This window comes from Cyprinus carpio, chromosome A14 (assembly GCF_018340385.1).
Source record: "Cyprinus carpio isolate SPL01 chromosome A14, ASM1834038v1, whole genome shotgun sequence".
Lineage (NCBI taxonomy): Eukaryota > Metazoa > Chordata > Actinopteri > Cypriniformes > Cyprinidae > Cyprinus > Cyprinus carpio.
Window position 1 is genome coordinate 3,014,242 of NC_056585.1, and position 15,801 is coordinate 3,030,042.

The window sequence follows — 15,801 nt, forward strand, 5'->3', positions numbered from 1 at the left end:
TCTTTGGTGCAGAGAATGAAGATTGATGGTCAATGGACTTTCCTGCAGGACAGCAATCCCAAAGTATACATCCAAATCCAGTTATTCTTGGTTCAGGTTATGGTTCTAGAATGCTCTTGAGTGCCCTTTTCAGTTTTCCGATTTAAATCTTATTTAAAATATTTGGTGGAATTTAAATAAAGCAGTGATAATGAAAAAAAAACAAACATTATCAGTGATCTGGATGCTTTTTCAAGCAAGGAATGGGCCAAGATTGCAGAAGAGAAGTGACAAAGGCTTCTAAGCACTTACAGGCAGCGTTTATTGGATGTTATAAAGAATAAAAGATTCTGCACAAAATGTAGGGGTTGAATAATTATGCACAGAGACGTTTAGAACCAATTAGATTTTTTTCATCAACTTTACATTTCCAAATGTTCTTAGATGATTTGAATGTGTATTAAGAAATGTTCTATAACAGTTTATTGAGACGTTGATTTAATTGTTTTCATAGAATTTTGCTGTTGGCAGAAAAACGTTGCGATCAAGGGAGCTTTTTTTTATTTTGTTGTTTGTTTGTTTGTTTGTTTGTTTATTAATAATATTTAAACAATATTGAAATGTAACTTTATGACCACTATAAATTAATGAACACATTGAGCTACTGTAAATAAATGGTGACATATTTCAAAAAGCAATATTTGCATCAACACTGTTTACAAAAAAAAAAAGTTTGCAAGATATAAAAACACATTGATGAATGCAAGACAGTGCATGACGTTAACAATGACAATGCACCTGCCCAAAAACTAGCCCTGCACTGTACTAGTTGCATCAAATAAATAAATAAATAAATAAAGAGAGAATTTATAAATGTATAAATGCATTTATAAATCATTGTGTTATAAAAGAATATGCCATACAACCAGTGTTGGGGGTAATGCATTACAAGGAACGCGAGTTACGTAATCAGATTACTTTTTTCAAGTAACTAGTAAAGTAACACATTACTTTTTAATTTACAAGAAAATATCTGAGTTACTTTTTCAAAAAAGTAACGCCAGTTACTTTGTATTCCCATTTTTTGACTGACAAGCCTCCTGTTCCCATATTGGGAGAAATCGGAAGTATGGAGGCGTTGTGTGCGCTGTGTGAACATGATGTTACTGTAGTTCTAGACTAAATGTGAATGTGCATTAATTCATCCCACTCACAAAAAAACAAAAAACAAAACAGATTTAGTAGATATTAAATAACACAAATGTATCTATTCCCATTTTATTAACAGTGTCTTTGCTGCTGACCTTTAATGATCCAGTTCAACCATACTAATAATCAAAAATGACTTTAGATAAACTAACAATTGTGCTTCATTGTTTTTTTTTTTTATTGCTGAAGAGTGTTGAACCTTCTTCTCCTGTGTTCTACTGTACAGACGTGAATTTACTTTTCCTTCAGCCTGAGGTTCATTCATTACACTTTTTGGTGTGAAAGGGCTTTTACATTTGCTATAAATAGAACTTCTTATATTAAAAACAATCAAGCCCTGCTCATATTTAAAAAGTAACGTGAAAGTACACGCAAAAGTAATGTAACACATTACTTTCCATAAAAAGTAACTAAGTAACGTATTAAGTTACTTTTTTAGGGAGTAACGCAATATTGTAAGGCATTACTTTTAAAAGTAACTTTCCCCAACACTGCATACAACTTAATTAACTTAAATTAAGTAGTTTACCTTGACCTGTTTGTCACATGAAAAACAACTAGCTACTTCAAGAGTACACACAAAAGCTTTACTGACTCCAAAATCTCTCTTATCTGGAGAATGAACAACAGCAAAACTTTGGAGAAAATAGCATAAAACAGCATCACCAAAACTACTGGTGACTTGTTATATGGTCTACAACACACTGAAACACATCTAGATCTGGATTGTAGTTCAGCTTCTTAGAGAAAATGAGTGCTTAACTAGTTTGAACATTTAATGACATTTCACAATTACATCATCTGTTCCAAGATGTTATTTTCCTTAAGTGAAATGATAGCAAACCAGGGGTTTATAAAATCGCGAACATTTGCATGAGTTGAACATTTGCTAAATATATCCTCCACACACACACACACACACACACACACACACACACACACACACACACACACACACACACACACACACACACACACACACACACATTTGGCTCCCAGATGTCCAGCCAGATACAAGAGTTCACAGTCTGCAGACATTGCACGTTTATGAGAAACATCAAAGTCAAGTTCCATATAAAACCTGCAAAGATAAAATAAATATATAAAAATTAAAACATATAGCCACTTTGCACTATTGCACTATAAGTAACGTCTTGGTTCCGTACGTAACCCTCGTTCCCTGATGGAGGGAACGGAGACATTATGTCGGAAAACATATGGGGTCTCACTTGGGAGGCCAATCATCTCTGAGTTTAAGAGGAAACGGCAATGAAAATTGGCTAGTGGATTTAACATACCTGAGCCACTCCCCATGCCTACGGGTGTAAATAGGCGACAGGTGCATCCACTCATTCAGGTTTTATGCTGAGGAGCCGAGAACGTGTCCTGGCAACAGTGAATTGGTTCAAGGTTGTGGCATGGGGACATAACTTCTCCGTTCCCTCCATCAGGGAACGAGGGTTACATACGTATCCGAGACATTCCCTATCTGTTGGTCCTATGGAAAATGCCACAACCTGAGCACAGTCACAACCCTGTGGCGCTGCAATTGTCTACGAGCCGCAGTATGTCACAAAGCTACGCTTAAGGTCGTAACCTTCCCAAAGCCCCAGCGCAAATTCACTGACCTTGGTACCAAAGGGGACCAAAAGGGTGAGTACATCGCTGCTAGAAAAGGCCATGCTGCTGTTCCGTCCACAAAAAAGTTTTTGGAAGGGATTTCAACCTTCAGTGAGAGATGGCTTCAAATCTTTCCTATTTGTTCTTTCAACTTGGCAGAACGATGGAGAAGCGAGCCTTAAGGAAAAGGTCGCTACAGAGACAACATCCTACTCATTCGGAGGTGACGTGGAGATACTGATATGGACTGACCCAGGGGGCAGTACTACATATGGAATGGGTCTCTGAGGCAGGTCCTACCTTAGAGAAGGGATGGAACAGCTGCCAGAAGAGACTGACAGAGCGGGTCTGTCAAGGGAAGACACGGGTTTACCAAGAGGGAAACCTTACCATGGAAGAATACACATATGGGATTACCCGTAGGGAATCAAGCCATATGGACACCTAGCCCAGTACAGGGGCTGACCGGGACTCCGGGCATGCTAACACCAGTACTGGGCCTGGCGCCAGACTGCTCTGCCAAGTGTGACCGCCAAGGGTGCTGGAGGATGCTCGACCAGGGTACGCCAACTGGGAAACTCTACAGGGAGAAGAAGGCGCTCACATCCCCGTGTTAGGGGGAATGGCGCAGCAAGCATGACACCGAGCCAGTCCTTCCCACCAATTACCTGTTACCCAACACACGGGAAGAAACTGGCTCTACACGAAGGTTGTAAAACAACAGATGTCTGCCAGAGAGGCACCGTGCGCCAGTGCAAAGGAGGAGGCCACACTCCGTGTGGAGTGAGCCCTCACCCCCAGGGGGCACGGCTCACCCTGGGAATGGTACGCCAAGGTGATGGCATACACTATCCAGTGGGCCAACCTCGGCTTTGAGACAGGCTTCCCTTTCTGCTGACCTCCAAAGTAGACCAGGAGCTGCTCAGAGCTTCTGATGCTCTGGGTGCGGTCCACGTATATGCGAAGAGCTCTTACGGGACACAGCTGGATCTGCCTCCTCCAGGGGCAGTGCTTGCAGGTTCACCACCTGGTCGGGCACGTATCCAGCCCGGGGTCTCAAGACAACGTGAGAGTAGGCCGACCTGAACACAAGGCACTCTTTACTTACCAAAAATGCTTGGAGGTCCCCGACCCTCTTGATGGAAGTGAGCACGATCAGGAGTGCTGTCTTGAGAGACAGGAACTTGAGCTCGACTGAATCTAGCGGCTCAAAGGGACCCCTCTGAAGTCCAGCCAGAACAATAGAGAGGTCCCAGGAGGGTATCAGGGGTGTCCTAGGAGGAATAAAACCTTCTGGCACCCCTCAGGAACCTAACGATCAAGTCATGCCTCCCCAGGGACCGGCCATCCATTGCATTATGATGGGCTGCAATGGCAGCCACATACACTTTCAAGGTCGAGGGTGACAACCTACACTCCAACCTTTCTTGCAGGAAAGAAAGCACGACTCTGGCCGAGCATCTCCGGGGGTCTTCTCGATGAGAAGAACACCAAATCGTGGACAGACTCCATTTCAAAGCATAGGCCTGCCTCATGGAGGGGGCTCTAGCCTGAGTGATAGTGTCTACCACCGCCGGTGGTAGATCACTTAGGTCTGCCACGTCCCATCCAGAAGCCACACGTGGAGGTTCCAAAGATCTGGATGCAGGTGCCATATGGTGCCCAGCCCCTGAGAGAGGAGGTCCCTCCTCAGGGGGATGCGCCAGGGAGGGGCTGTCACGAGGAGCATGAGTTCTGAAAACCAGGTCCGGGTGGGCCAGTAAGGCGCAACCAACAGGACCTGTTCCTCATCCTCCCTGACCTTGCACAGTGTCTGTGCGAGCAGGCTCACTGGGGGAAACGCATACTTGCGTAGAGCCCAAGGCCAGCTGTGTGCCAGTGCATCCGTGCCCGGGGGGGGCCTGGGACAGGGAATAGTACAGCTGGCAGTGGGAGGACTTGTGGTAGGCAAACAGGTCTACCTGGGCTTCCCCAAATCAACTCCAGATCAGCTGGACCAGTTTGGGATGGAGTCGCCATTCCCCGGGGAAAGTGAGCTGTCGTGAGAGCGCGTCGGCTGCACGATTGAGCTCCCCTGGGATGTGGACAGTGCGCAGTGACTTGAGGCGTGTCTGACTCCAGAGGAGGAGATGGCGGGCGAGTTGAGACATGTGACGTGATCGTAGACCGCCCTGTCGGTTGATGTACGAAACAGCCGCAGTGTTGTCCGTGCGGACCAACATGTACTTGTCTAGCAACAGCTGCCGAAACCACCGTGAAGCTAGATGCACTGCCAGCAACTCCAGACCCAGACTGTCCAGGACCCTGAAGCTGCCTGCCCATTGCACGTTGCGCCCCAGCCCGTGTGGGAGGCATCTGTCATGACAACAACATGCCGGGACACTTGCTCTAAGGGCATGCCGGCCCGTAGAAAGGCAAGGTCCGACCAGGGGCTGAATAGGCGGCGACACATCGTGTGATGGTGACACGATGTGTACTGCGGTGCCATACCCATCTCAGGACTCGGGAGTGCAACCAGTGCTGAAGCGCCAGCCCTGCTCAAGCCAGAGAAACCAGGACGGCGACAGAGGGGTCTGCTGCACTCCTCTTGAGGAGTGAAAGACACGATCGCTGCGATGCCATGCTCATATGCCCACAATAGACACATGAGTCATCCACGAGCGCAGCCTCAGCGTGTTGGACCCAGACACTGCAGACAACGCTTGTGACCGTCAAACAAGGACAGGAAACGACTGCATCCAGAAGGACACGGACGAAACGGCATTCTCCAGAAACACAAAGATGAATCTACCAGTAAACTGCTCTTTTAGCCGAAGAGCCCAGGGGAATCACTGCTGCAGGGACACCGCTGTACTGCGCCGTCACGCCTACCAGGAACAGCTCTCCAGAAACACAAAGATGAATGGCTTTGTGGTGACTATATCTCATGACTCGGCTCTGAAGCAAGAATGAGTGGATGCACCTGTCGCCTGATGTTAAATCCACTGCCCAATTTTCATGCGTTTTCTCTTAAACTCAGATTCAGACTGACACACTGCGCGTATATGAAAACCGAACTGGTTCTTTTGATGATTGATTCTGAACTGATTCTGTGCTAATGTTATGATGAGCGCGGGTAAACCGAAGGCTTGAATCAAGGGCAATCATCCTAATCGTCAATGAAGTCATTACGTCGAGCGCAAAAGAAACTGGTGAACCGTTTTCGGCAAGCGGTTTATTGAATCAAACTGTCCGAAAGAACCGGTTCGCGGAGAAGAACAGAACTTCCCATCACTACCGGTGATCCGAAAACCGATGCAACCGGTTCTTGACTCGAGAACGAGTCAATGTTTCGTTCGTTATCTGGCTCGGTTCAGTCAGTGTACTGTTTGAGTAAATGAATTACTCCGGAATATTGGTTTATTTGAACTCAGAGGGAGTGTCAGCCATGTTAAAAAAGTTAACAGCTTAAGTCATTTGTGGATTAATGCTTATTGTTGACGCGAACCGTTTCAAACGATTCAGTTCGATTTGGTGAACTGGTTCAAGAAGATCCGGTTACATCGAGTGATTCGTTCGCGAACCAGATGTGCTGTGAACGGCGCGCTCATAACAGACCCGGGAGAGAAGTCAATGCTGAATAAAGTCGTAGTTTTTTTGATATTTTTGGACCAAAATGTATTTTCGATGCTTCAAAAAATTCTAACTGACCCTCTGATGTCACATGGACTACTTTGAAGATGTTTTTATTACCTTTCTGGACGTGGACAGTATACCGTACATACATTCTCAATGGAGGGACAGAAAGCTCTCGGACTAAATCTATAATATCTTAAACTGTGTTCCGAAGATGAAGGGAGGTCTCACGGGTTTGGAACGACATGTGGGTGAGTCATTAATGACATAATTTTGATTTTTGGGTGAACTATCCCTTTAAGGCGTTTACAAATATCCCACCCTAGGAAAACAAACCAAACTCACTGAAGTAAACCACTACCAGAGGACACAGAATGAAAACGATTACAAGTCTACCTTGTTCAACATTTCTGCTGACCTTTGAAACTTTTAATGCCCTGATATCTTAAGAATTTACATAAAGTTTTAATCTAAACAGCTGGGGAATGAAACAGCAGTGTGTTATCTCAGCATATTCAAAGTAATGAAGCTGCCTCGCTGGTCATGGGTGAACGCATGTGACCATACAAGTCTGTGCTATGGAGATATGCTTTAAACCTTTCTCAGTTTAGAGTTACAGTAGAGTAAGCAGATTAAAAACTTTCAGCCTATGTGGTAAAAGAGCTCTATACAGATGCAGAACAGGTTTCAATCGCTAAGGGAGTTCTGTTAGGGTGTAACAGTTGTGTTGCCAATCTAAATACTACAGTGTGTTTGGCAAGGAGGGTTGTGACAGTAATGTGCAATGTCTGGGATCTTATTGAAGCCACCCAACAAAATGTAATCAAATAAGGATCTGTAAAAAAAAAAAAAAAAGCACCAAGCAAAACAGTAATGCTGATGATATACTGGGCAACTTTTTGAGCAATTTTGCTGAGCAAGTTTTTTTAAGCAATGTTGCTTGGCCACTTTACCATTAAGAATTACGTTGACGGCAACATTGACCAAATTTGTCCGGCAACATTGCTCAAAAAGTTGCCCCATGTATCATCAGTCTTATAAGTCCAGCACTGGCTACAGACCTGCATTTGACAGTCAGACATAATCAGCCAGGTCAACCACATTTGAATGTTAAATTAACCAGACAAAAATTTAAGGGTAACCACCATAACATAATATTTATACTTTATTTATTGCATCACTATACACTCTCGAAACATACCAATTTGAAAAACTAACGGAATGCATAGTCGATATAAAAAACTGGATGACGAGTAATTTCTTACTGCTAAATTCTGAAAAAACAGAGGTGTTAATTATAGATCCTAAAAGCTCTGCATGTAATGACCTAGAACGCTGTATAAGCCTTGATGGCTGCTCTGTCAATTCTTCATCATCAGTTAGGAACCTAGGTGTGCTATTTGATAGCAACCTTTCCTTAGAAAGCCACGTTTCTAGCATTTGTAAAACTGCATTTTTTCATCTCAAAAATATATCTAAATTACGGCCTATGCTCTCAATGTCAAATGCAGAAATGTTAATCCATGCGTTTATGACCTCAAGGTTAGACTATTGTAATGCTCTATTGGGTGGTTGTTCTGCACGCTTAGTAAACAAACTCCAGTTAGTCCAAAATGCAGCAGCTAGAGGTCTTACTAGAACCAGGAAGTATGATCATATTAGCCCGGTCCTGTCAACACTGAACTGGCTCCCTATCAAACATCGTATAGATTTTAAAATCTTGCTTATTACTTATAAAGCCCTGAATGGTTTAGCACCTCAGTATTTGAACGAGCTCTTGTTACATTATAGTCCTTCACGTCCGCTCCGTTCTCAAAACTCTGGCAATTTGATAATACCTAGAATATCAAAGTCAACTGCGGGCGGCAGATCCTTCTCCTATTTAGCGCCCAAACTCTGGAATAACCTACCTAACATTGTTCGGGAGGCAGACACACTCTTGCAGTTTAAATCTAGATTAAAGACCCATCTCTTTAACCTGGCTTACACATAACATACTAATACACTTCTAATATCCAAATCCGATTTTTAGGCTGCATTAATTAGGTAAACCGGAACCGGGAACACTTCCCATAACACCCGATGTACTTGCTACATCGTTAGAAGAATGGCATCTACGCTCATATTAGTCTGTTTCTCTCTTATTCCGAGGTCACCGTAGCAACCAGATCCAGTCTGTATCCAAGTCAGAGGGTCACTGCAGTCACCCGGATCCAGTATGTATCCAGCCCAGATGGTGGATTAGCACCTAGAAAGGACCTCTACAGCCCTGAAAGACAGCGGAGACCTGGACTAGAGCCCCAGAGACAGATCCCCTGTAAAGACCTTGTCTCAGACGACCACCGGGACAAGACCACAGGAAACAGATGATTCTTCTGCACAACCTGACTTTGCTGCAGCCTGGAATTGAACTGCTGGTTTAGTCTGGTCAGAGGAGAACTGGCCCCCCAACTGAGCCTGGTTTCTCCCAAGGTTTTTTTCCTCCATTCTCTCACTGATGGAGTTTTGGTTCCTTGCCGCTGTCGCCTCTGGCTTGCTTAGTTGGGGACACTTCATTTACAGCGATATCGTTGACTTGATTGCAAATCATTGCACAGATACCATTTAAAACTGAACTGAGCTGCATGATGACATCACTGAATTCAATGATGAACTGCCTTTAACTGTCATTTTGTATTATTGACACACTGTTTTCCTAATTAATGTTGTTCAGTTGCTTTGACACAATCTTTTTTGTTTAAAGCGCTATATAAATAAAGATGACTTGACTTGACTTGACTCTCAAAAAAAAAAACACAAAAGCTGTCACTGGAGCGTTACCTTTTCAAAAACTAATCTTTGTACATTATTTACCCCTAAAAGTCAATATTAGCACCTAAATAGTACATATTAGTACCTTTTGAAAGGTTAACGCCTCAGTGACAGATATTGTACCTTTTTCCCGAGAGTAACTTAGCCAGCACATCAAAAAAGAAAAAAGAAAAAGGCGGTTCAATTAAATTAATTTTTCTACAATTACTCAAAAAGTACTTATTTAATTTAAAACCTATAAAAGGTGACATACCGAAATATTAAAACAGTGTTCTTAAAAAAAAAGAAGTCAATTGCATAATAAAAGTAACAAATTTAACAACTTGCACCAATGTGACGTTTACAAAAATTATGTTTGTCCTGAGAACACAGTTCAAGCTTTCTGTTAAAACCTTCCATTAAGCCTCTATCTGCGTAAAGTTAGAGTAAGATTAAAGGGGTCATATGATGCTGCTAAAAAGAACATTATTTTGTGTATATGGTGTAATGAAATGTGTTTCTGCAGTTTAAGGTTAAAAAACACATTATTTTCCACATACTGTACATTATTGCTTCTCCTCTATGCCCCGCCTTCTGAAACACGTTGATTTTTACAAGGCTCATCGCTCTCAAAAGCTAGATGTGCTGTGACTGGCCAGCTATCCAGTGCGTTGTGATTGGCCGAATGCCTTAAACGTGTGACGGAAATGTTACGCCTCTTAACATATTGTGATGCCTTGTCCGCCCGGAGCGACGAGACAAAAACATAAAACCCATTATAAAAGTGATATAAACATGATTTCTAGTCATGTTTTCTTTTGGAAGGCAAAAACAATGTAGTTTCGCTTTCTTAACGAAACCACCTCACACGGAGGCCTTCAGTGAGCAGAGGCCAAAGGCCTAGAGTGAGCCGCGGTCTAGAGTGAACCACGGCCGGCTTGAGTGAGCAGAGGCGGGCGGCTTGAGGTGCATTCTACGAAGGAGCGTACTTTGTGCTTGCGGCAACCACATGTGTCGACCCCGGACTGGACTCCGCTTGGTCCACGGTGAAAGCCCATTCTGCGATCCACAGCGCAAAATTGATGTATTTCCTAAGCAGCCAGCATGGATCAGCTCCAGGCATGATGAAGCGGATATCGTCCTCTTTTGGAAGGCCAAATAAAGTAGTTTCGCTTTCACAACCAAACACACAGCGTCTATACGACATGGCGGCGGCGGCAACAACAACACTACAACGAGAATAAAAGGTACGCCTTCTTTCTTTGCGTGAATATCTGGGCGGCATTATGCAAATCTTCCCACATACTGACGTAGACATTTGGGGGCGTGTTAGAACGAGCCGTTTTAAGGGGGACATGGACGAGTCTCAACTTTTATAAAGAATGTCTCTTTAGATTTTAGACTTTAGTCTTTGCAACTTTACAGATCTTCTTTATTCACCAAGAGCTTGTAACACTCCAAAGAGAAAGGAAAATTTGAAATCGCATCATATGACCCCTTTAAGCCATTTCAGTCTATGTGGTAGAAGATATCTATACATATGCAGAACAGGTTTGAATGGCTAAAACAACTGTACTTGAAATTCTTCCTTAAATATTTAGTTGCCCCTTTCCCATGGCAGGATTATAGCCCTGTATACCTGTATTTTGAGGCCACCTTCACCTAACAGTCCCCACAGCAGATGCCATTCTGCTTTAAACAGCAATTGTAATATGCATAAAACAATAAGGAAATGTGTCCTGTTGTAGGCTGACCACTGAAGACTAAAAACAACCAGTGGCTGGTCAGCTTGCATGCAGTACCTGTTCAAGGGATCTATAGCTCATGCTAGACAGAGGTGGCTCTGGGTAAAATGCACTGCATGTCTTGGGGGCCCCTGTTGCTCATTCGAATAGCCAGTCCTGGTCTGGTCAGTGTGGGTTTACCAAGTTCACCTTTTAACCAGCAGGTATAGTTCTTATTCTTGGAGAGAAAAACTATGATACGCAACCATAAAGAAATAGTTCACTCAAAAATGAAAATTTGCTGAAAATGTGCACACCCTCAGGCCAAGATGTAGATGAGTTTTTTTGTTTGTTTGAACAGATTTGGAGAAATTTAACATTACATCACTAGCTCACCAATGGATCCTCTGCTATGAATGGGTGCCATCAGAATGAGAGTCCAAACAGCTGATAAAAACATTACAATAATCTACAAGTAACTGACATGACTCCAGTCCATCAATTAACATATTGTGAAGTTAAAAGTGACAATTTTAACTTTAAATTGTCACTTCTGGCCAAAATACGTGGCCATATTAATGTTTCATAGTGGAAATGTCCCCCGTTGTCTTCTTACAAAATCCACTGACATCTTTGTTTAGAACTGTGTCGGCACTTGTTCTGTGCATATTTCTCCCCTGATTTGGACTATTAATTTAAAGAAACCCAACAAGCAAGTCCAAAACTGTGTACAGACCAGTATTTGATGGTCAAACATAATCAAACCAAAATATGAAAAAATAAGTTTGTTCAACTAAATAATTATGAATCACAAAATTATTTTAAAACAGCAAACATACCAAAAAATAAAATAAAAATAAAAAATGATATGATATGATATGATATGATATGATATGATATGATATGATATGATATGACATGATGCAATTATTCCAGTTTAAAGAAGGTTTTAAACTGGGCATCTGAAACCAAAATACAAAACCACTGACAGAGAAAACACACACATAGACCTAGTGACAACTTGCCCCATTCCGCAGTATTCTGAAGCTGAGCATAACTAGAAAAAATATATAATCATAACCTGCAAAAATTCTCATAACTTTTCAAGGCCTGGAAATCACGATTCCACAATTCCGCGTTATTTCCAGGTTTTCCATCACCGTGGGAACCGTGTAAGCAGTGCATCCAGAGACACAGAGGCAGAATTCATCAGCACCGGGCGGCCAGAACCACACCCACAGAACCAGCCATCACAGACCCACTGCAGCTAAGCATTTCTGATCATCAAACTATAGCACAACACATCAAACAAACCGCCGGATGACTGACAGCGCTGCGTCATCATGACTGACAGCCGAAAGATGAAAGAGAATAGACACCAATCATGCGTGTTTTATCTCGAACTACACCGTTTACAAAGCAGCACGAGGACAGATGTCACTGTGACATTAGCGAACCAACTGCTATGAATCAAATATGGTTATGATGTTGAAAGGGATGAGCGCCGGTATAGGATCAATAACTCTCTCCAGTGAAAGTGATGAGACAACCAATTCATTCATTACGCACATACAATCATTCGTATTAAATTATTCATTTATTTCATAACAATGAAATACCACATAGCATTGTGTATGCTGGCGAATCAAATGGAACCGTGCAGTGACATAGGCTGTAAATGAACATTTGTTCGTACGATCCCCAGTAACTTGCCGTGAGCGTCTCAGGTGTCCGCGGTCCAGAAGGCCGAAAATGTGCCCTTAATTCCGCTCTGTCCGGAGAAACACGACTGGCGATGGCATCTGACAGCAGTTGCGGAAGTGTAGATGAGGGTGGTGTGTGTTGATGCTGTTATAGTGGTGACAGCGTTACATTAGTCTCCACTACACATGCAAGGGAAATCCGACAGCGAATTTTCGAATCCTACTACTGTGAAGGTCTCGCTTTTAATATTCATGAGCAACGCTTCCGCTATTGGAAGGGAACGATGCAGCGTCAACAGTATATATTTAATATAAATAAGGCAAGCAATAGGAATTGGAATGTATTAACAAACGTCAGCTTTACATAACTAATATTCATAAACTAAGCCCAAGTCATAGTACGATGTGTATGAGTAATTTCACCGACCACCTCCACGCCCACGGTGTAGAACGTCGTTCAAAACTCCTCAGCAAAGCTTCACTATAAACAAGATAGTGCTGCATTTAATTATTTTATGTTAATTGTTGTATCTTAAATTTTAATCTCTATACAATTTGTGTATTGTGATGTGGATATCCTAGGTTTATTGTTTTTCAGTAATATTCATAATAGTATAATTAATAATAATAATAATAATGACAAAACATAAAATCAAGTCTAAAATTTTTAATTGAAATTAAAGTCTAATACAATAATTTATTGTATTAATAATGTGTGTGTGTGTGTGTGTGTGTGTGTGTGTGTGTGTGGAAACATCAAACATTCCTCAGAGATTTTGGTCCATATTGACATGAAAGCATCACGCAGTTGCTACAGATTTGTCGGCTGCACATCCATGATGCGAATCTCCCATTCCACCACATACCAAAGCTGCTCTATTGGATTGAGATCTGGTGACTGTGAAGGCCATTTGAGTAAAGTGAACTCATTGTCATGGTCAAGAAACCAGTCTGAGATGATTTGAGCTTTGTGACATGGTGCCTTATCCTGCTGGAAGTAGCCATCAGAAGATGGGTACACTGTAGTCATAAAGGGATGGACATGGTCAGCAACAATACTCAGGTAGGCTGTGGCATTTAAACAATGCTCATTTGGTACTAAGGGGCCCAAAGTGTGCCAAGAAAATATCCCCCACACCATTACACCACCACCACCAGCCTGAACCGTTGAGAGAAGACAGGATGGATCCATGCTTTCATGTTCTTTATGCCAAATTCTAACCCTACCATCTGAATGTCGCAGCAGAAATCAAGACTCATCAGACCAGGCAACGTTTTTCCAATCTTCTATTGTCCAATTTTGGTGAGCCTGTGCGAATTGTTTCCTGTTCTTAGCTTACAGGAGCGGGACCCGGTATGGTCTTCTGCTGCTGTAGCCCATCTGCTTCAGGGTTCGACATGTTGTTCATTCAGAAATGGTATTCTGCATACCTTGGTTGTAACGAGTGGTTATTTTAATTTACTGTTGCCTTTTTATTATCTCTGACCAGTCTGCCCATTCTCCTCTGACCTCTGACATCAAACAAGGCATTTTTGTCCACACAACTGCCGGTCACTGGATATCATCTCTGACCAGTCTGCCCATTCTCCTCTGACCTCTGACATCAACAAGGCATTTTCGTCCACACAACTGCCACTCACTGGATATTTTATTTTTTTTGGACCATTCTTTGTAAACCCTAGATATGGTTGTGCATGAAAATCCCAGTAGATCAGCGATTTTTGAAATACTCAGACCAGCCCGTCTGGCACCAACAACCATTCCATGTTCAAAGTCACTTAAATCCCCTTTCTTCCCCATTCTGATGCTCGGTTTGAACTTCAGCCTAAATGCATTGAGTTGCTGCCATGTGATTGGCTGATTAGCAATTTGTGATACCAATCAACTGAATAGGTGTACATAATAAAGTGGCTGGCGAGTGTATGTATGTATGTATATATATATATATATATATATATATATATAATATATATATATATATATATATATATATATATATTAGTTATTCAATAAATGTTGTTAAACAAACAAATAAACACACACTTGTTATAAGAGACAACTTACAATAATACATAGTTCTTTCTGATATTGGTTGTTTCAAATAAGTTTCCAACAGATTAATTCAGGTAATAAGTCATAAAAGTAGGGAGAGAGGAAAATGTGGTTTCAGCCTGAATAAATGAAATAGTTACAGTGCAGGCAAAGCACCACCAACCACTGCCATGTAAGGGGGAGGGAGGAGTGTGCGGTTGACAGTGGGTATTTGCTGAGTGAAGTGGAAAATCAACCTCAGTCTTGGAAACATCACTAAACTGCCATCATTCTGACCTGGATTTCCTTGTCTGCTTGCCTCTCTGTCCCTTCTTGTAAACGTATGTTGGAGTGCAGTTAAACACAGACATTACAGCATGCATGATTAACACCATATGCGGGCACTACCTCAGGCCCAACTCTCTCTCTCTCTCTCTCTCTCTCTCTTTCTCTCTCTCTCTCTCTCTGTCTGGATTTTTGTGTTTTCACTTCCTTAACAAGGATTGGAGGATAAAATAATGAAAGTATGACAAGAAAAAAAAAATATTTTCAAAAACATATTTTCTATTATCTGGCAAAAACTGTAATCTCTCAAATGGGTGAGAGATAGGTGCAACAAAATATGTTCAGTTAAATGATCATATTTTCTAGAGTCCTACATCTGAGTATTTGTGTCCTTTATATTGTATACTCAGAAGTCTCAGATTTACTCTTTTTTTAAGTTTCTTCTAAAAGCACTTATAGCACAAAATTATGTTATTGTTACTGCATAAATATTGATTTGAAATACTGGTTAAGGTAAGTATATTTCTGATGCTAAAATGTTTTAGTAAGCACTCATACTATGTACAAAGAGTACATCTGAGACTTCTGAGTATACAATATAAAGGACACAAATACTCAGATGTAGGACTTTAGAAAATATGATCATTTAACTGAACATATTGTGTTGCACCTGTCTCTCACCCATTTGCGAGATTACAGTTTTTGTCAGATAATAGAAAATATGTTTTTGAAAACATTTTTTTTTTCTTGTCATACTTTCATTATTTTATCCTCCAATCCTTGTTAAGGAAGTGAAATCACAAAATCCAGTGCATAATATCATAATATCATCCAAAGATTCAGA

General features: G+C 41.8%; 1 protein-coding gene across 3 annotated transcripts in view; it reads right to left on the minus strand.

The window, feature by feature from the left end:
• The window catches only part of LOC109047257 (janus kinase and microtubule-interacting protein 1-like), a 38,710-nt gene extending 25,770 nt beyond the window's left edge, over positions 1–12,940 (minus strand). The window contains exon 1 of one of the 3 annotated variants that reach the window (XM_042769727.1): positions 12,651–12,940. The gene's annotated coding sequence lies outside the window, so the exon portion shown is untranslated. The remainder of the gene's footprint in view (positions 1–12,650) is intronic. The other 2 variants (XM_042769725.1, XM_042769726.1) reach the window with 2 other exon arrangements.
• Positions 12,941–15,801: the final 2,861 nt, after the last annotated feature.